This window comes from Capricornis sumatraensis, chromosome 22 (assembly GCF_032405125.1).
Source record: "Capricornis sumatraensis isolate serow.1 chromosome 22, serow.2, whole genome shotgun sequence".
In the NCBI taxonomy this organism is placed as follows: domain Eukaryota; kingdom Metazoa; phylum Chordata; class Mammalia; order Artiodactyla; family Bovidae; genus Capricornis; species Capricornis sumatraensis.
Window position 1 is genome coordinate 19,498,734 of NC_091090.1, and position 22,734 is coordinate 19,521,467.

Here is a 22,734-nt window from a genome sequence, read left to right on the forward strand (position 1 = left end):
GGGTTGCCATGCCTCCTCCAGGAGATCTTCCCAACCCAGGGACTGAACCCAGGTCTCCCGCTTCCTAGTGCCCAGTATATACAGAAAGCATCCACTCACTGGAATTCCCCAATCAACCCCTGCTAGAAGGCAGCCCCAGTAGCCCGCTTGCCATCCCCTGGCCCCACAGTTCTTCGCACGGCTGCTTATGCTGTTTCCCCTGCCTGGAGGTCTTCCTTTTCTCTCTTGCCATCTGTATCACACACCTTCCACAGATCTCTGTGCATAACCACTGCCTCTGTAGAGCTCCCTTAATTAAACTCTCCCCACAGTAAGTCCTCCTGCCTCTGAGTTCTCCTTGCAGCAATCCATTGATTATATTTAGCTTAGAACTGTTTTCCAGATATTTCCTAATTGCTACAGTTCCTTCCAGGTCACTCAGCTCTTTCAAATACATGATCTGATTTGATCCTAAAAACTTGACAGGGAAGTAGGGGCAAGTATTTTAAAGACAAACTCACTGTAAGGATCAGAAACCCACCGAGTTAGCTTAAGCAGGGGGCTTTTATCACAAAGACACAGGTGAAGAGCTTGGAACCTCTCTTCAGGTAGCGCCAGCTGGTCTCAGGGGCCTGGAAAGGCATCCAGAAATCTTTCTCATCTCTTGATCTCTCTTCACCCACAACCCCTTCACTCCTGACCTTCAACATCTGGGGCAAGGCGCTGACTACCTAGGAAACTGGGCTCTTCCCACTCGCAAGCACTCAGGACTGATGAGGCTTCTCTATGTCTCTTTCTGCCACTCTAATTGCTCCATGCCATGTTTTATGTATTTTAATTAGTGCTTTAAATTTTACGCCTAAATCTCAAGGCACTCTAGCAAAAGGCCCCTCTTTAGAAATTGGAATAAATAAATAAAATCTTCCCAGGCAGATGACAGCCAGGAACCTTGACATCATTCATATTAATCTACGTTCAGCTACCGCCGTTCTGTCATCTGGGTCAGCTTTGAGGACGTGTGTCTGGGGTCTCCCTGCCAGTCCTTTCTGCCCTACACTCCTCCTCCCCAAGGGGCACTGCCCTTCCAATGGTGGACTCTTGGTGGCCACCACACTCCCACAATTCCTTCCTTTAAGATACATGTTCTTGACTGGCTTTGCTCAAGTGCAGTCATGCTTGCTGTCCAGTGGTGGTCCTCCACCTGAGGTCAGGTACGATCACCCAGAGCGTTTGTGGAACACAGAGCCACCCAGACTTCTCCCCAGAGGCCAGGTTCCCTTGGTCTGGAGTGAGGTCTTGTGTTGCTGATTCCAGTAATGCCTCAGGCAGGGCTGTCTTGCAGCCGAGTGCAAAACCAGACAGCGCCATGGGAACCTGGAGCTAGACAAAATGCATGCGGCACACTCACCCGCCTCATTAACTGTGGGTTCCGTGAGGCTGCAATCCCGTCTGTCTTGCTCACCGCTGTGTCCCTGGTGCATCAGTGGGCTGCCTGGCACACGGTGGTGGTGCGTGTGCTCAGTCATGTCCAGCTGTTCATGACACCTAGGACTATAGCCTGCCAGACTCCTCTGTCCGTGGAATTTTCCAGGCAAGAATACTGGAGTGGGTTGCCATTTCCTACTCCAGGGGATCTTCCCAACCCAGGGATCGAACCCACATCTCCTGCATTAGCAGGCAGCTTCTTTTCCACTGAGCTACGTGGAAAGCTCCTGGAACACGGTAGCTGCCCCAGAAATATTTTCAGATGAATCTGGAGCCACCCCTTCCCACAGGTGCCCTCTACTCTTCACACTCCCAGTTGTAGGTCCTGCCACGTACCGCTGCTGCTGCTGCTAAGTCGCTTCAGTTGTGTCTGACTCTGTGCCACCCCATAGACGGCAGCCCACCAGGCTCCCCTGTCCCTGGGATTCTCCAGGTAAGAATACTGGAGTGGGTTGCCATTTCCTTCTCCAATGCATGAAAGTGAAAAGTGAAAGGGAAGTCGCTCAGTCGTGTCCAACTCTTCGCAACTCCATGGACTGCAGCCCACCAGGCTCCTCCGTCCATGGGATTTTCCAGGCAAGAGTACTGGAGTGGGGTGCCATTGCCTTCTCTGCCGCTTACTAGCTAGGTGCTTTTAAGCAAGTCAACCCATCCTTTGAAGCCTCACTTTCCACATCTTTAAAATGGAGATGATGTCAGTCATCTACCCACGAAATGGTCCTGTGGATTAAAAGGGAGCATTCACTTCCCCTAGTGCCCGGCACCTAACGAGCAGGTGGCAAACCTCAGTGGCCAGCACGGGACACATTCACCACCTCAGAGTAGTCCCTCTGCCCCTCCGTCCTGCTCAGGGCTCTTTGCACTGCAGTCACACCCAGGGAGGCCAAGGGCGGAGGTGAGCAGGAACTCTGTGGAGCAAGGCCTGCCCTGGGAGTCCAGAAATGCAGATTTGGGGTGTTGCTTCTGCTGACTTACTCTGTGACCTTGAGTTTGTCTCTGAACATCTCTGGGCCCCTGACCCCCATCAGCTGCCCTCCTCACACACCTCCCCGTGCAGTCTGTGCCTCTCCAGTTTGAAAGGTCCCTTTGGTGATGGTGGCAGCTGCCCTCGAAACTTCCATGCGATGTCTGACCAGCAGTCGCCATCCCCGGATGCTCTTTGGATGAAAGTGGAGCACACAATTGCAGTTTCGGGGAGAATAGTCCCTTGATTTGACAGCCCCTGCAGAATTCCTGTTGTAACAGACAGAGAAGCTCGGTACCTCAGACACAACCTGCAGAGCCAGTCAGATTTGTAGGCCTTCTCTCTATTCTATCTGCTCTGGGAGGGGGCCAGAGGGCCTGGAGGTCATTTCTGCTCAGTCTTGGTATGACAGGCTTGCCACCTGTGATGGGGCGCCCCACCTGGATGGGGAAGAGCCTATTGGTTGCGGACTCCTTCTGCAGGTCCTGGGAACTGGCTGGGCCACCTTCTTCTGTCACAGAAGAAATGTGGATTCCTTGGATGGGCTCATGGTGGAGAAGGTGAGAGGGAAACTTTGCCCATCCTGGAGGTGGGGAAAGAAGGAAGCCAGCTTCAAGATTTTTAATAAACTACCTCAAAGCAGGATGTGCCTGCTGCCCACCCCAGCCTGCTGCAATCTTCCTGCTTAGAACTTCCAAGCATCACATGCCGTCTACAGAATGACACACTCCTGCCTAAGATGTGAGGCTGGCTATTTCCATCTCTAGGTTGGTGCCTTTCTAAAGGAAGCTAATAGACTGGGCCGCATAACAGCTCAGAATCAGAAGGAAGACAATCAAAGCCCATTTTGCTGATATCTAGTGGTACAACCATGGACAGTTTACTTATACTTCTTTAGGCCTCTAATTCCCCATCTGTAAAATGGGGATGGGGACGAGAACACCCATTACTAGGATTACTAACAAGATGAAATTAAAGAATCCATCGTGTGCTTGGGACAGCACCTTGCCATAGGATATGCTCAGTAAACAAATGGTAATGATGACAAAGATACTGTGTTCTTGTTTACATTCATCCGAGTCTGACTGTTTAGCAACCCCATGGACTATAGCCTGCCCGGCTCCTCTGTTCATGGGATTTCCCAGGCAAGAATACTGGAGTTGGTGGCTGTTTCCTTCTCCAGGGGAGCTTCCTGACCCAGGGATCCAACCCACGTCTCCTGCGTTGGCAGGTGGATTCTTGACCTCTGAGCCATCATAGAAGCCAATGGTGATATTAACAAGTCCCAAAGGTCTTTCAGCATCTTGAGGATAGGATTAGAGCTCTTTAAATCCGCTCGGCACACAGGTGAGGTCAAAGAAAGCCAAAGAAGGCTGGAAGGTTTGCAGAGCTAGGGGGAGGGGCCTGATAATTTGACTGCAAGAGTACAGTTCATGCCCACCTCCATGTACATCTACCCTGCAGTTTCCTTCTCCCAAACACCATAATTAATACTCACTTATTCTGCCCCAGTCCTCAGTCACTGTCGCCACTTAAGCATGGAGGACACATGCTGGCCTTCTCCCAAGGAAGGCACGGGAGAGTAGCTAGGGCCAATGGGCAATGGTGGCTGGCTGCAGGGGAGCGTGCTGTTGCCTTGGCAAAAAAAAAAGAAAGAGGCATAATTAATCTGCAGAGCTCTCCTCTCATTAAGCCTTCACGTTTATACCTGAATTAACTTTTCACATCCAGTTAAGGTGCGTGGGAGGCTCTGTCCGCCACCAGCGTGACAAACGCAGCTGTGACTATCAGGGAAAGTGGGGGCTGTGATGACCCACCGCCTAAGCTATGGGTGGGTGTGGGGGAGGCTGAGTTTCCAAGTTCCACCCTGTCCCCCTGGGTCCAAACCAGAAAGGGGCCTCAGGAAGAACAGGAGGGCGCTGTCTCTGGCCCAGGGACAGCAGGAGAACAGGTCCACATGGCCACATGGGCAAGCGTTGACCTCCCCTCCCACCTCTCCTGTTGAAACAGACAGAGGCCTTCCTTCGGGCTCAGATTTTACCAGCCCAGGCAGAGGTGGGGGAACGCCTGTTCTAATGAGGGAGGCTTATTCCATGTCCCCACCTAGCTCAAGTTGGGACCTAGTATGGCAGAAACACACACAGACAGATGTTGGTGGAGGTCACCCCAGGTCCTGTTTTTCTCCAGTGGGGACTTAGCTCTCTTTAGCTCCCTGGATCCCAACTCATTAAACTGCCAGTGTTCTCTCAGCAGCATTCTGGGATAAATTGTTAGCTGCTGGCACCTCCTCTCCGGGAGCTGGGCTCTATGAGGGCATTACTTTTCAGATGCCAGGAGTAGGAGGCCACCCTGTGTACCCAGTGTTAACAAAAGAGGATGAATTAACATTCCTACAAATGGACTCTCTAGGGTGTCCCTCCTCCTCCCCTCTACACCTCCCTCCCCTACCCAGTTCAAGACACTCAGATCTCCTCAATAAGCAGCCCTCCCCATTGCAGCCTTGAGTGGGCACTTAAAGATGTTTGATTAAAGGAGAGAAAGGGACATGCAATGTCTTTGTACATGCACTGTCTCAATAAAGAACAGGCAAACCTCGTTTTACTGGGCTTCAATTTACTAAGCTTTAGCTGATGTTCTGTTTTGTACAAATTGAATATCTGTAGCAACCCTGCATTGTCAGATGAAGGTTAACATTTTTTAGCAATGAAGTGTTTTTAAATTAAGGTCTGTACATCGTTTTTTTAGACATGATGTTATTGCACACTCAATAGACTATGGTATAGTATAATCATAACTTTGATATACATTGGGAAACCAAAAAATTGGCATGACTCACTTTATTGCAATATATGCTTTATTGTGGTGCTTGGGAACTGAACCCAAAGTTTCTCTAGGGGTGCCTGTATTTTCTTCATGATCTTTGTCCTCCGGTGGCTTAAAACCTAGTGGGGGAGAGAAGACAGACAACACAGATAGACTTGGTTTGCACGTCGGGGGGTGATGAATACTCAGAAGTGGTGAATGGTTAAATGCCAGGATGACTGTTTGGGACTCATCACACACTTCAGAGGAGGAAAACTATTGTGGGCTGGTTCTGAGTCACCGGCGATTTCTCAGAGGAGGCAAGATTTGGATGAAGCCTACGTGAGAGCCTCTGCGCCAGGCAGTGAGCTAAGTGCATGACGTCCTTCTCACTTAGTCTCAACTATTCCTAACCACCACCCCATGATCTGGGTATTATAATTATCTCCCCCATCTGAGAGATGAGGAAACGGTTCAGGGACTCAATGAACCGCCAAGGTCACAACGCTGGTAAGAAGATTTCAAGCTGGGCCTGTCTGACTCCTAAACCCTCTGGATCTTAATGCTTGATGGCCTCCTCCAACCTGGAAAACATGTAAAATTTCAAAGGAGAAGAACTAAGATCCAGAGCATTCCTGGAAAGGCAGACTACAAGAAGATGGGCAGTGCCAGTGGTTCTAACTCTGGCTGGAGAGAATTTCCAGGCCAGTGGTAAGAACCTGATTCTTTTTTAAGAAGTGTTTGCTGCCGTCCACAGCCCTAAGAGTTCTCCATCAGAAGGGAGGGGCTTTGGGCTTGTATATTTCCCAGGACGCCCCCCAGGAAATCCACCTTTAAGTATAAACAGAAAGGTCTCCTTGTAGATCCTATCCCCCAAAACTTCAGGATATCAGGGCTTTCAGAGACTCTGCCACCCAGCTGATCCAATACTTTCTACTCAATTCAGATCAATACACATTTATGTGCCAGACACAAAGTGCTAGAAATGATTAAGGGACAATCCTTGCCATTAGGAAGATTATAGTCTAGTGGGACTGATAAGACACAAAGGAAAAAAAAATCAATATGAATGATAAATGCAAAGATGGAATGCATGGTCCCCACACTTAAAACATCAGCCCGGGAGGAAAGGACACAGACTTGAAGGCTAAGGAAATGATTAAAAGGAGGAACAGCACTCTGGGTAGGAGGCGATCACATAGCAAGGTCATGGACACGTGGAACAGGACATTTTGTGTTTGAAAGTATAAGTCAGTCAATTTATTAAGAGCATGGCCACAGAGACAGGGAGTGAGGCATGAGCTGAGGTTGAAGAGGTAGGCAGAGATGAAGCCATGGAAAGTTTTGTGGGCCTGGCAAAGGAGCTTGGGTTCAATCCCGCAGAAGACTGAAGGGCTCCCAGCAGAATCTAACATAGTTCGTTCACATTTTAGAAACAGAACCTTGGCTAAAAGGGGGGCAGTGGCTTTCACTGGTCAAGATCGAAACGTAAAAGGCTGGGAAGGAAGCTACTATCTATCACCCGAGATATGATGAGGTCTCAGATCAAGGCACGAATAGTAGGGTTGGGGAAGAGAGGACTGGCTCAAGAAACACTTAAGAAGGGAAAGAGATGGAAAATCCCAGGGAGCAAGAAGGAAGAGCCTGCTGGCTGCTGACTTGGGTGACTGAACAGGTGGTGTTGCCTTCACCTAAGACTTGGAACACAGGGAGGAAAGTGGGTACTAGTGAGAGGGGGTGATGAATCACTTCTGCTTTTGTTGAGTTGATGATACTTAAAGTGACATCCAGATGGGTGCTTCCAGTAGGTACCTGGAATCAAACTCAGGCAAAAGGCTGGAGGTATGACATCAGGAGATGCAAAGAGATGAGGTTAAGAAAAAGGGAGGGGGAGGTGGATGATCTCAGCTATGGAGATCAAGTCAAGAGGAAAGAGGGGAAATCCATAAACAGAATCCCTGAGGAACAGCCATGCTCAGGAGGTAGACGGAAGAGGAGACACCCAGAGGGAAACTAAACAGACACAGCCAGAAAGTTGAAATCCAAGGGGTCAGAGGCTATCGAGGAAGAACTTGCCCCAGTGTCGAAGGCAGCCAAGAGGTCAAAGAAGATCAAGACAGAAAGCGGTCCACTGGCCCTGGCAAAATGGAGGTTACTGTGGCACTCTTTCAGGATCTTGGCAGGAGCGAGATGGCACTCTTAAGTTTGGAAACTTCAGGAGGATTTAATAAAGGGTTTCGAGAACAGTGGCCATGATGTCGGGAGAGCCTCGAGGAGGATGTAGTGCCCTGGGAGGGATAACAGCAAATAACATGAGTGGTCACTGCCCTGAGCAGAGGAACCAAGAAGAAGGGGAGGTTAACAAGCCTGGAGACAGGGAGAACTGAGAGGAGAGAGCTGTCTGACAGGCTTGTGAAGTGGGCAGAGGGACAAAGCAAACCTGCTGAGACCCCACAGGTAGGGAGCAGGGGAGATAATCCCTGGCCTCACTTCCCCTTCCCATCTCCAACCGAGGCTCCCTATTAGGAAAGCCCAACTGTAGGTGAGTGAGGCAGCAGTGTGATGCAGGTCCTCCAGGTGAGCCTCTGGCAGAGGGTGGGCAGTAGACATGGACGGGCAGAGAGCAGATGCCCAGCTTGGAGTCTCCGCAGAGCTCTTCAGTGGAGCAATGGAAGAGACCCGAGGGCCTCCAGTGGGGGAACATATGCAGAATGCTTGTCTTGATGCCAGCATCCTCTGAGCGTTCTTCCTATGCATGGTCAGCTTCTCAGGTGCAAGTCAGAAGCCTCTCTTTCCCAGCCTCCCTTGCAGCTGGGGTACCGCCCTTGATGTGGGCTCTAGCATCAGCCAGACCAGAGAGCTGCTGGATGGAGGAGTGAATGAGGGGTGGAAACAGAGGCCATGCGGAATCCATTTTCAGCTGAGGATGTCTTTGGGGGTCAATCTTTGGGGCATAGCACCTGGGGCTAGCAGAGACTCCAGCATAGACAATGCTGGACTGTGGGCACTGCTCCCCATGTTCAGGATCCAGGTCTTCCCTGACCTTCCCCAAGCTTCTGGAAGATCCACAGGACTCCTTCATTTATTTCTTTTCAACTTAAACTATCTAGAGTGTGTTTTGTTGCTTGTTACTAGAACACTGGCTGATGAGGAGGGAGTGGGAAGTGAGGGCATGGGCACAAGAAGGCGGATTAAGCCTTTAGGGAAAAGAGGGAAAGGAAAGAAAGAGGATAGAGTGTTGGGTCAAGGTTTAGAGCTAAGGACACTAGGGTCCAGAGAGGTTAATTACCTTCTCAAGGTCACAGACAGTAAGTAGGGGCACAGGAATTCCAGACCTGCTGGCTTGAAAACTTCCTACTATAAGCATCTTCTGTAACAGCCACCCAGGCAACCCCACCCAAGGTAGATTTCCTTAGAAGTTAACAAGTTGTACTTGAGGCCCAATTTGAAAGGACAGAAAGGCCCCTAGGGACAGAGGGCAGAGTGAGCTGGTTGGCCAGTTAGAGTGGAAGAGACACCAGTTCATAGTGAGTGAGTCAAGCTGGCTTCAGAGGGGAGACCCCGTTGTGTATGGTGCTTAATTCATCCCCCAAGATGCCTCATCTTGGAGTCAAACCTTTGTTTCTAAATAGCTGTTGGGCTGTATGAGTTGCCACTTTGAAAGGGGCTCCCAGAGAGAAGCAGGAAGGAAAAGGTTCTGGAGCAAACCCTCACCAATCCCTTGGGAAGTGAGCATTCCCAAACACGGAGGAAACTCCTGTAAGGGCCTGGATGGCTTCATCAAAGCCAGCTCTTGCATGTGTGGCATGTCAACGTGTGTTCAAGGAGAGGAGAGGCAGGAAGGTTAGGATGCATAAATGCCTAGAGAGATTCTAAATTTTCACTTAGATAATCTAGAAGTTGGGACAAATGTTTACAGAACAAATGTGTTGGGATTGCATTTGTGCCCTTATGCATGGAGGGTTTTTGGAGATGTTGGCAGGGTTCACTCACCCTGGAGGTTTGGGCCTCTGGGCAGGGCCTGCCCATGTATGCGTGCAATTTGGTCCACATATGTGAAGCCTTTGTCTTACAAGGTTGGCATTTACTCCCCACAAGCCTCAGAGAGACCAGCTTTATATAGAGAGCCTGTTTCTCTATCACAACTAAGGAGCTAATTTCTCAGCTGTTTTTCAACTGACCATTATCGATTAAGTCTGGAAATCTGGTTATTTTAAAGCAACATATAAAGCTTTTTCCTAGGTGAACACACTTGAGTTTAATTTCAGTAATATTTTCATGAACAACCTATAATTAAAGCATCTAATAAAGCTCAGTAACTCATTTAGCTGGATTTGTGTTTAAAAAAAAAAACAGAAAAAAGAAAAAAAATGCAGTCATGGAAGTCAAATTCCATTCTTCTGTTAAATGAACATTATGGTTTTCCTGGGTATCTTAACTGAACCTCATTTTTTAACAGGAATATTAAACAAATTAAATTAAGCAAGCAATTTCCCTTTTTAGGATTAAAAATAAAAAAAGAAGCCATTGAGTGGAAAAGCTCCTCTAAAACACCCATTAGTGGGAGGCGCTGGGGCAACAGCGTGGGCATTTGCTTCAGTTTATCAGTACAGAAGCTCCAGCCCTGAGAAGTCACTATTTGAGGCCAGGTCTGCCAGGCTTCAAAGCAAGAGTGTTAGACTGGGTCCCTCAAGAAGCAGACTCCAAGATGGGACTAGATGTGCCCGTGATTAATAAAGGGCAGTACCTGTGAGGGGAAGCATGCAGAGGGTGCTGGGGAAGGCTGGGAGAGCTGCCAGACCCAACCCGGGTGCAGGTCTGATCAGGGAGGGAAGCAGAGTGGCCAGGAAAGAAGGCTGTGTGGGAGTCTCTCAGGCTAGGAAAGGGTCCAGCGAGACTGCCAGAGGCCTTGAGCCAAAGTGGCCCATCAGAGGGGTCCCCCCTCTCTGGAGTGGGTTTGCCATGCTCAGACACTGACTGGGAGCCAGTGGTCTCAGGCAGGAGCTGTGGGTCAAGCGTGAGTATCATAGTCAGACATCTGGGAGATGCATTTCCACAGTCACCCCTTCAGTGTTCTTCTTCCACCACGCCAAGTGGCCTCCTTGGGTTCCGACGGGTTTGACACCATGGACTGGCAAGGACAAAGCAGCTGAGGGATATCAATTCCCAAATCAAGTGATTTTCAGGCAATATTTGGGAACTGGCTCCGGAAGGCAATGACCTTTTGATGAACAGAGGGGAAGGAAGGACCCAGGCAAGGCTGGAGAGGAAGTAGGGCAGGGTGGACGGTGTGGACAGCAACTGGAGTCCCCAGCCACTGGCTGGGGTGGAAGACTTCCCTGAGAACGTGCTGGATGCTCCATAGGACTACAGAAAACCAGAGGAAAGAAACTAAGCAGGCTCCAGGCTTTGGAACTGGCCCACCTGGAGGTCAAGAGAGGTCCCTCAAGAGGTGAGGGACTCAGGAGCCACACCCCTAGCACATTGGGCCCACAGGCTGGTAGGGAGCATCATCTCAACAGGAGAAGGGACCAGAGGCGCAGTGTTCATGGCTGGACCTTCACACCCCAGGCCTGCAGGGAGCTTTGCCTCCCTTCACCCCACTCTCTGACTGTGGTTTGCAAAGTCTTAGATCCAGGGCAGAGTCAAGAAAAGTAAGTATAATGGAGTAAGAGGCTCCTGTGTGGTGAAGGCACTGTGTCTGCCTTGGGGGCGCGGGGGTGGGGTGGATGGGTCTCCAGTCTAAAGGAGAAAATACAGTTGCAGCCCTTGAAGAGTCCCTGATCTGACAAGAAAAACGCAGCCCCTGTTTATTCACTCCACAAACATTAATCGAGCACCTACTGTATACTTGATATATATCAGTGGTCAAGTAAGAATGATCCCTGCTTTCTTGGAGGGAGATAGACAATAATTAATACATTATACTAAATACATTTTCTAGTGGGTTAGAGGCTGAAAACTACCATGGGAAAAGAGAAATTTCGACAGTCTAAGGGAGATGGGGTGGAACAGAGAGGGGATTTCAATTTTAAATGAAGTAGACAGGGTCAGCCCCATGGAGTACAGTGGTGTGGGACAAGCCATGTGGAAACCTGGGGAAAGAGCTCTCGAGCAAGGGGAACAGACCGTGCAAAGCCCTGGGGATGGGAGTGGGCTTGATATGTTTGAGGATGGCAAGGAGACTGCTGATTTCGGGGCAGAGAGTGGAAGGGACGAGCCCTGGAGGGGAGGGCTAGGAGGTGGTGGGCACCTTCTCATGCAGGTCCCCACACGCTGCTGTGATGACTCTGGCTTTCCCACTGAGGGAAATGGGGGGCCATGGCAGGATTTTGAGCAGAAAAGAGATTTAAATTTTAATAGGATCCCTCCCGCTATTGTGTCGAGAATAGACTGTGGGGGTGAGGAGTAAGTGGAGAGGACTGGGAGGTGATAAAGCAAAGAGCGATGAAGCGCCTCTGATCAGCAATGGCAGAGTAGCTGGTAAGAAGTGACCCACCGAGTCTGGGAGCAGCTTGAAGGATTTGCCAACACGTTGGATGTGGCCTGGGAGAGGAAGGCAGCATCTCTGCGAATTGAGGAGTACAGCTACTCAACCCTCTGCCCTCGAGGCCCCCTCTCTGCACAATCACACACAACAACACACAGGGCTCCTGAAGCCACAAGCGCAGAGTCAGAGGGTCAGAGGGAGGAGCCGGTCAGCCCTGGCCTACCTGCACGCCATCCCGGGAAAGGCATCTTGGCGAGAGTCCATTCCAAGCCCTACGCCCACAGACACCTCTTAGATCAACACCGCCGTTACATGAACAACCCCCAGGAAAGTGCAGTAACTCAGTTCAACTGCACCGCTCCATAATCTCGTGTCAACCTCACAGCTGATGATTACTGTTTTATCACAGGCTCGTAAAGTCCCCACATTGCCATGAATCACGGACATTCTACCAGTGAGAGCCAGAAAATGCGGCCAACTCCAGAGAGTGCCGGCTTGACAAGCAGCTGCTGCAGTTCGCCTGAGGTCACCTTTCACCACCGCATCTTCCACCTGCTCGCTCTGGAAATCAGGGAACAAGTCCGAATGACTCCACTCCAGTCTCCAGTTCCCTTCTGCTGGAAAAATATTAAATGCCTAGTGTTCTCTGGTGTAACAGACTAAATGGCTGACAGCATGGTATAGAGGGAAGTACCTGGGGTTTTAAGTGCAGACATTTAACTCCTGTGTCTGCTCTTTACTTGTTGTATGACCTTGGGCGAGCCATTGAAGGCATCCTAACCTCAGCATTGCCATCTGTAAAAAGGTATTGTAAAGCTTAAATGAGATAATGTTTGCAACACACTTTGAAAATAGTAAATCGCTGGACATTTAAATTGCAGTAGCTATTAGGTCACAACCCAGACTACCAAGCCCCAAACCAGGCAGACACCTTGAACCAGGGAGAAGGCCAGGACTGAGGCAGGGCAGTGGGTTACAGCCAGGCAAGGATAGCTGGCATCACAAAGTAGAGGAAGAAAGAGAGAGAAAGAAAGATTTGTTTTAAGGAATAGGCTCACATGATTATGGAAGTTGGCATTTTCAACATCTGCAGGGTAGGCCCTCAGGATGGAGATTAAGTTTCAGTCTGAAGGCCTTCTACTGGCTGAATTCCTTCCCGCTCTGGTGTTCAGGGAAGATCAGTCTTTGCCTTCAACTGACTGGATGAGTCAGGGGGGCCGAGGAGGGTGCAGGAGGGCCGAGAGGAGCTACTCCACATTCAAGGTCAGGAGGGGTGACCGTGAGGGGATACTCCTCGTCCAAGGTAAGGAGCAGCAGCTGCACTTTGCTGGAGCAGCCGTGAAGAGATACCCCATGTCCAAGGTAAGAGAAACCCAAGTAAGATGGTAGGTGTTGCGAGAGGGCATCCGAGGACAGACCCACTGAAACCAAATTACAGACAACTAGTCAATCTACTCACACGGACCACAGCCTTGTCTAACTCAGTGAAACTAAGCCATGCCATGCCGGGCCACCCAAGACGGGCGGGTCATGGTGGAGAGGTCTGACAGAATGTGATCCACTGGAGAAGGGAATGGCAAACCACTTCAGTATTCTTGCCTCGAGAACCCCATGAACAGTATGAAAAGGTAAAATGATAGGATACCAAAGGAGGAACTCCCCAGGTCAGTAGGTGCCCAATATGCTACTGGAGATCAGTGGAGAAATAACTCCAGAAAGAATGAAGGGATGGAGTCAAAGCAAAAACAATACCCAGTTGTGGATGTGACTGGTGATAGAAGCAATCTCCGATGCTATAAAGAGCAATATTGCATAGGAACCTGGAATGTTAGGTCCATGAATCAAGGCAAATTGGAAGTGGTCAAACAGGAGATGGCAAGAGTGAACGTCAACATTCTAGGAATCAGTGAACTAAAATGGACTGGAATGGGTGAATTTAACTCAGATGATCATTATATCTACTACTGTGGGCAGGAATCCCTCAGAAGAAATGGAGTAGCCATCATGGTCAACAAAAGAGTCTGAAATGCAGTACTTGGATGCAATCTCAAAAATGACAGAATGATCTCTGTTCGTTTCCAAGGCAAACCATTCAGTATCACAGTAATCCAAGTCTATGCCCCAACCAGTAATGCTGAAGAAGCTGAAGTTGAATGGTTCTATGAAGACCTACATGATCTTTTAGAACTAACACCCAAAAAAGATGTCCTTTTCGTTATAGGGGACTGGAATGCAAAAGTAGGAAGTCAAGAAACACCTGGGGTAACAGGCAAATTTGGCCTTGGAGTACAGAATAAAGCAGGGCAAAGGCTAATAGAGTTTTGCCAAGAGAACACACTGGTCATAGCAAACACCCTCTCCCAACAACACAAGAGAAGACTTTACACATGGACATCACCAGATGGTCAACACCGAAATCAGATTGATTATATTCTTTGCAGCCAAAGATGGAGCTCTATACAGTCAGCAAAAACAAGACCGGGAGCTGACTGTGGCTCAGATCATGAACTCCTTATCGCCAAATTCAGACTTAAATTGAAGAAAGTAGGGAAAACCACTAGACCATTCAGGTAGGACCTAAATCAAATCCCTTATGATTATACAGTGGAAGTGAGAAATAGATTTAAGGGCCTAGATCTGATAGATAAAGAGTGCCTGATGAACTATGGAATGAGGTTCATGACATTGTACAGGAGACAGGGATCAAGACCATCCCCATGCAAAAGAAATGCAAAAAAGCAAAATGGCTGCCTGCGAGGCCTTACAAATAGCTGTGAAAAGAAGAGAAGCAAAAAGCAAAGGATAAAAGGAAAGATATAAGCATCTGAATGCAGAGTTCCAAAGAATAGCAAGGAGAGATAAGAAAGTCTTCCTCAGCAATCAATGCAAAGAAATAGAGGAAAAGAACAGAATGGGAAAGACTAGAGATCTCTTCAAGAAAATAGAGATACCAAGGGAACATTTCATGCGAAGATGGGCTCGATAAAGGACAGAAATGGTATGGACCTAACAGAAGCAGAAGATATTAAGAAGAGGTGGCAAGAATACACAGAAGAACTGTACAAAAAAGATCTTCACGACTCAGATAATCACGATGGTGTGATCACTCACCTAGAGTCAGACATTCTGGAATGTGAAATCAAGTGGGCCTTAGAAAGCATCACTACGAACAAAGCTAGTAGAGGTGATGGAATTCCAGTTCAGCTATTTCAAATCCTGGAAGATGATGTTGTGCACTCAATATGCCAGTAAATTTGGACAACTCAGCAGTGGCCACAGGACTGGAAAAGGTCAGTTTTCATTCCAATCCCAAAGAAAGGCAATGCCAAAGAATGTTCAAACTACAGCACAATTGCACTCATCTCACACGCTAGTAAAGTAATGCTCACAATTCTCCAAGCCAGGCTTCAGCAATACATGAACCATGAACTTCCAGATGTTCAAGCTGGTTTTAGAAAAGGCAGAGGAACCAGAGATCAAATTGCAAAACATCCGCTGGATCATGGAAAAAGCAAGAGAGTTCCAGAAAAACACCACTTTCTGCTTTATTGACTATGCCAAAGCCTTTGACTGTGTGGATCACAATAAACTGTGGAAAATTCTGAAAGAGATGGGAATACCAGACCACCTGACCTGCCTCTTGAGAAACCTGTATGCAGGTCAGGAAGCAACAGTTAGAACTGCACATGGAACAACAGACTGGTTCCAGATAGGAAAAGGAGTACGTCAAGGCTGTATACTGTCATCCTGCTTATTTAACTTATATGCAGAGTACATCATGAGAATCGCTGGGCTGGAAGAAGCACAAGCTGGAATCAAGATTGATGGGAGAAATAGCAATAACCTCAGATATGCAGATGACACCACCTTTATGGCATAAAGTGAAGAGGAACTCAAAAGCCTCTCGATGAAAGTGAAAGAGGAGAGTGAAAAAGTTGGCTTAAAGGTCAACATTCAGTAAGCAAAGATCATGGCATCTGGTCCCATCACTTCATGGGAAATAGATGGGGAAACAGTGGAAACAGTGTCAGACTTTATTTTTTTGGGCTCCAAAATCACTGCAGATGGTGATTGCAACCATGAAATTAAAAGATGCTTACTCCTTGGAAAGAAAGTTATGACCAACCTATATAGCATATTCAAAAGCAGAGACATTACTTTGTCAACAAATGTCTGTGTAGTCAAGGCTATGGTTTTTCCAGTGGTCATGTATGAATGTGAGAGTTGGACTGTGAAGAAAGCTGAGCACTGAAGAACTGATGCTTTTGAACTGTGGTGTTGGAGAAGACTCTTGAGAGCCCCTTGGACTGCAAGGAGATCCAACCAGTCCATCCTAAAGGAGATCAGTCCTGGGTGTTCTTTGGAAGGACTGATGCTAAAGCTGAAACTCTAATACTTTGGCCACCTGATGTGAAGAGTTGACTCATTGGAAAAGACTCTGATGCTGGGAGGGATTGGGGGCAGGCGGAGAAAGGGACGACAGAGGATGAGATGGCTGGATGGCATCAGTGACTCAATGGACGTGAGTCTGAGTGAACTCTGGGAGTTGGTGATGGACAGGGAGGCCTGGTATGCTGCAATTCATGGGGTCGCAAAGAGTCGGACACAACTGAGCGACTGAAATGAACTGAATTGAACTGAACTGACTGGATGAGGCTCACCCACACCACAGAGGACAATTTGCCTTACTCAGAGTCTACTAATTTACTTATTAATCTCATCCAAAAAAATACCCTCACAGAAACAGGCAAAACATCTGACTAAGTATCAGGTGTTTGGTCCAGCCAATCTAACACATAACCTTAACCATCATAGACCTTACACAAAACTCTCATATATAAAGTAGATAAAAGAGAACCCATCAGAGTTGAAGAGGGAGAGGAGGACCAGAGCCCACTGACTCTGTAGCCCCTCGTCTTCTACAATGACTACAGAGACTCCAAAGAACCCAGTTTGAAAAACCACTGGTCTAGTTTCCATTAGGGCTGACTTCCACTCAAGACGTAAGATAACCAAACTGCACACAGGTCGTTTGTGCTAGTTTTGCCGTGTCATAGCTCTGGCTCAACTGCAAACTCCTTCAGTATCCAACCCACTCGCCTCTGCCGGCCCAGCTCATAGCACTGGGCGGTTACACAGTGGGTAGACACTCAGTGTACATGCTGAATGAATGAGCGAATGGATGGATGCAGAGATAAAGACCATTCAGAATCTGGAAATCCAAACTGAGAAAGAAGTTTCTCGGATTTCTTTGGATTCTGCCCAGAATCAGTGGCAGTGCCTCAGAACTAAAGCCTCCCTCCTCCCTGGCACAGGCGGGAGCAGTGACTGAACTCCAGCGGAGGCCCCAGGTGCTGAGACGCTGCCATTTGTACCCCGACAACAAATGCAGACAAAACTCCCCCTTGGCTTTCAAATTCACTCCACAACGGTTCTTGCAGCACATTCACTGTAGGCTGCTAGTAAAATGAGTCTGCATCCTGGGAACACGTTCAGAGTGATGAGAGAAGGCAAATCGCCCAGGGAAGCTACTGCAGAAGGAGAAAAGAGACGTTACCCCAGGGTGGCAGAGTCTAACAAGTGGGAGAACCAGGACTTATCTGTTGAATAAAAACCAAATGCAGGATATTGGTCAGTCTTACAGGCATGCTGTCTGCCAGCCACTGGTCTGAGGGTCTTGGGCACAAGGCAGGACATGCGGCCTGAAGGAAAAAGTTGTTTGGACACTGAGTGAGGCCTAGGAGCCACCTCTGGGTGGAGAGGGGCCTCCTGATACCTGGTAATTAATCAGGGACAGAGGTTCCATCAGCCTTGTCTCCTCTGTAGTCTCCGGAGGCTGAGAAATTTCCTGCCAGCTGTCAGCACAGCTGCTCCGGGGCCCCAGGGTGCCTCAGGTAAAGCGAGAAGAGGGACTGCCAGGGCAGAGGAGAAACAATGAGCAAAGGAAAAAATAATGACAAGGAACATTTTGGCAACTCTCTTCTCCCTCTCCCTGATGTTAGGAGACTTTCCTTTAAGGAGTCTACGATCAGTGAGGGAGGGGCACCTTCCTACAGGGTTGCAGTTCTATTTCTGAGCAAGGCAAACAAACCTATCCCCATCCTACCTCTGGACAGTGACACTGCCCTGGTGGCCTGTGACAATCACCTGGGGCCTTTTAAAAAGCTCTGATGCCTGGGCCCTAACCCCGGTACCCTCTTAATCAGTTGATTGGGGGAGGAGCCCAAGCGTTGACATTTTTTAAAGTCAGCCATACAATTTTAATGTGCAGCCAGGTTAGAGAACCTCTGAGTTAGAGCTCTAGGCCCCCACCACTAAAACCTGCCCCTCCACACCCTCTCCCTGACCTCCAGATGCACAAAGGCACCCTTGGCCACATCCCTACCAGGCAGGACTTTTCAGGATGGCCTGCATTTATTCATGCTTCTGCGGAGTTCCAGACTTCCCACTTCCCCATCTTTGTTTCGTAAATTCTTCTCCGTCCTTCAGACCCTGGCCTCGTGCCATCTCCTCTCTAAAGCCTTTCCTGATTTCTGCAGGCCAGACGAGCCGGTGTGCTTTTGAACCCCACTCCCACTTCTGTGCTGCTGCCTCTGTGAGTGTGTCTGCCACCTGGTACTTCATCATCTCTATTCCTCTGACTCTCAGTTAAACACTAAGCTTTTTGAGGACAGGAATGATCATGAATTAGCATACATTAACATATGTAGATTGTTGCTATTCAGTCATTCAGTCCTGTCCGACTCTATGCGACCCCATGGACTGCAGCACACCAGGCTTCCATGTCTTTCACCATCTCCAGGAGATTGCTCAAACTCATGTCCACTGAGTCAGTGATGCCATCTAGCCGTCTCATCCTCTGTCATCCCCTTCTCCTCCTGCCCTCAATTTTTCCCAGCATCAGGCTCTATTCCAATGAGTCAGATCTTTGCATCAGGTGGCCAAAGTATTGGAGCTTCAGCTTCAGCACTAGTCCTTCCAATAATACTCAGGGCTGATTTCCTTTCGGATTGACTAGTTTGATCTCCTTGCAGTCCAAGGGACTCTCAAGAGTCCTCTCCACATCATCATTTGAAAGCATCAGTTCTTTGCTGCTCAGACTTCTTTGTGGTCCAACTCTCACATCCATACATGACTACTGGAAAAACCGTAACTTTAACTATTCAGACCTTTGTTGGCAAACTAATGTCTCTGCTTTTTAATATGCTGTCTAAGTTTGTCGTAGGTTATCTTCCAAGGAGCAAGCATCTTTTGATCTCATGACTGCAGTCACCATCTGCAGTGATTTTGAAGCCCAGGAAAATAAAATCTCTCACTGTTTCTATTGTTTTGCCATCTATTTGCTATGAAGTGATAGGACCAGATGCCATGACCCTAGTTTTTTGAATGTTTAAGCCAACTAAGTTGATGTTCTAATATAATTTATATAATTAACATTAAAATATGTGTATATTTTAATATATTCTATTTACTTACTGCTTTATTTCGTGTCTCCTATATGATGGATGATCTGAAGCCCAGGAATGTGATGTTATATAAGGCTACTGTCTTTCTTTTATATTCCCTATAGCGCATCTGCCACAAAGAAGTTCAATAAATTTCTGTCGAATGAGTGAATGACTTTTGTCTGGGGAAAAACAGACAAGATAGCATGTGAATCGGGAAGTGAGGTGCAGACAATGCTGTGTGTGCCTATTTCTCAGCGCCCCCATGTAGTTAGATTGGGTGGGTCCATGGGATGTGGCAGACGTGATGTAAGCCACTTCCAGCCCTGGCCTGTAACACAGCCCGTGTGATTCTGCACTTCTCTCTGCCTCTGCTCAGTGACCCTGGGGGCCGCCCTGACATAGCCATGGGACACAGAAGGGCTGTTCCAACTCTCAGCGGTCTTAAAAGAGAAGGAGAAATAAACCTTTTGTGCTTAACCTACAAGATTTGTGAGTCAGTGTGTTACAGGAACAAAGTCTAGTTTATCCTGACTAAAGTAGGATGATTTTGGCTACCAGTAACAGTTCATGACTAAAAGCTGGATAAAAATAGGAGTTTACTCCTTTTGTAATAAAACTTTCAGAGGTAGGTGGTTCCTGGGGTTGAGCAGGAGCGTGTCCACATTAAGAGGGACCCAGACCATTCCCTCCCATCAATCCTGCCACCTTCAGTCCACCACCCCTCCACTCACACTGGCGAGGTGGCGTCCACGGTTCCTATTATCACATCCTTACATCACAGCACAATGTCCTAAGCAGTCAAAAAGGAAGAGGCAAAAGCACCCTCTCCTCATCTTTCCCTTTTTAGGAGAGAGCAAGGATTTTCCCAGAAGCCCCAGAAGACCCTTCTTGATACCTCATTGGCCAGAACTAGGTCACCTGACCAACTCTGGCTGCAAGAACTGAGAGGAAAGAATGAAGTATTCCCCTATTTTCTCTCAGGAAGTGGGCTGTGCCAGGTGGGAACAGCTGGGTGTCTCTGCCTCCACACCAAGCCTGGGGACACACAAACTGCCTGAAGGAGCCAAGCCAAAGGTGGGAGGTTTGCCTGCTTGGCATTAACTATGGCACATCCCGTGCAAGAACCTAATTAGTAATTGTAATTTATACCTGAGTTTGTGATTTGGGGAGAGCACTGGGGGACTCATCGCTGCCTCTGAGAGGCAAGATACAAAGGCAGGATCATTTGTTTTATTTCTTCCTTCAAAAGATTCTTATGAGGCATGTCTTTTATGGCTACATACTCATTATATTTCAAATACATTCAAGTATCCTTGATGTATTGCCAAGAGTCTGGATGAATTTTTTTCTCCCTCCAATGTTCTTGTATACTGCTACTGCTAAGTCGCTTCAGTCATGTCCAACTCTGTGAGACCCCATAGATGGCAGCCCACCAGGCTCCCCCGTCCCTGGGATTCTCCAGGCAAGAACACTGGAGTGGGTTGCCATTTCCTCCTCGAGTGCATGAAAGTGAAAAGTGAAAGTGAAGTTGCTCAGTCTTGCCCAACTCTTAGTGACCCCATGGACTGCAGCCTACCAGGCTCTTCCATCCATGGGATTTTCCAGGCAAGAATACTGATACTTGTAGCTAAAATTGGGCAAGCTCATGGCAGAGTGGGCTTTGCTCTCTTACAGGAAGTCTGGGTTGGGGGAACTCCTCTGACTATAGTAGCACTGATAAACCACGTGGGCCAGGCCATTGGCATGTGGGCTAAGGAAATGGTCACACAGACTCTGTGATTTAGGGGGCCCCCAGGGCCATGCTGCACCCAGGAAACCCCTCTTCCAGATGCCTAAGTCCAGCATGGAATCACCCCTTAGGTCAAAGCATTACTCCCCCCAAGTTTCGTGCAATGTTTACTTAACAGAAGATGAAAGCCAATGGGCTCCCTGCGGCTGCTAGGAGGAGAGCCAGGACAGATACTCAGCCAGTTGTTGAAATACTGACGCACTCCCCTACCAGGCAGGGAACAGCTGCCCTGAGTCCCCGAGTGCCCTTTCCTCACTGCCGCCCCAGCCTCTGCCTTTAGGGCTCCTGTCCTCCCGTAACCCAGCAATTAGAGGGTTCCCCTCCGATGTTACTGGGGTCCTTCAAGATCCTTTAGTTCTGATTGATCACCGCTCTTACTGGTTACTGAATAGTTTTTTTTTTTTTTTTCACTTTACAATATTGTATTGGTTTTGCCATACATTGACATGAATCTGCCTCGGGTGTGCATGTGTTCCCCATCCTGAACACCCCTCCCACTTCCCTCCCCATCCCATCCCTCTGGGTCAGTTTGACTATCACTTCTAAACACACTCCCAAGTGGTCTACCTGAAGGCTCCCTTTTCAGCTGAAAAAAAAAAAAAGATAGCAAATATTGCATTCTATGCCATAATGTACCAGCAATTGTTTTCATCTGAAAGCAAAGTTTCAAAATACTACCCACCAAATGGAAATGTTGGTCCAAGAAGATGCACAATGGTCCCCCTGTGGCTTTGGTCCTTCCAGCACAATTGCTGGGTGTCCCTGGGTAGTCGGAGAACCCAGCTGGAGAATCAGGAGGTTAAAGTGTTGTCGCCAGAACGTCATTGCACAATTGCACATACGGCTCCTAGGAGGTGAAAACCAACTCCCTCAGTCCCCAGTGTGTACCCAAACCTTGTTTAAGACAAAACTCCACGGGTACTCCCTGCCGGTCGGCGCCAGGGCACCAGCCTAACAGGGTCATTTCCCGCTCCTCCAATCTGCTCACGCCTTTCTGACTCTTGCTGTTTCTGCCAGCAGGGCTGCCCTTTCCTTCAGCGCAGGCTTCAAAGTCAAGCTCAAAGCTACATCATCCCCCTCCAGAGCAGACCCCCAGGCTATAATCTCTTTTCCTTCCTTTTTTTTTTTTTCTTTTAAACCTATACTGTGGCTCACAATCCTTTCTATTCAGCATTAGAGTTATTTATATTGATCTTTTGAACTCGACTGTGAGCTCCTTGAGGGAGGGACCATGCAGAGTTGAACTTTTTATTCTGCACAGTGTTTAGTGCTGTACTAGACATGGTGTGAGCACGCAGGAAATGTTTGTTTAGTAACTAAAGGACAACACTCACCTTTTACATATCGACATTGGTTAATTACATTTTCATTTCATGAGAAGATGGAGAGAGCATGCAAAGGGAAAGTGAAGGTCACTCAGTCGTGTCGACTCTTCTGCGATCCCATCCATGGAATTCTCCAGGAACACTCCAGAATACTGGAGTGGATAGCCAGCTGTTCCCTTCTCCAGGGGATCTTCCCAACCCAGGGATCAAACCCAGGCCTCCCACATTGCAGGTGGATTCTTTACTGGCTGAGCCACAAGAGAAGCCCAAGAATACTAGAGTGGGCAGCCTGTCCCTTCTCCAGCGGATCTTCCCAACACAGGAATCGAATCGGGGCCTCCTGCATTGCAGGCAGATTCTTTACCAGCTGAGCTACCAGGGAAGCCCCAAAGGGGCAGGCCATTTTGATGGGAAGGCAAGAAAAGGTTTAGGTGAAAGTGGGCCCCGAGACC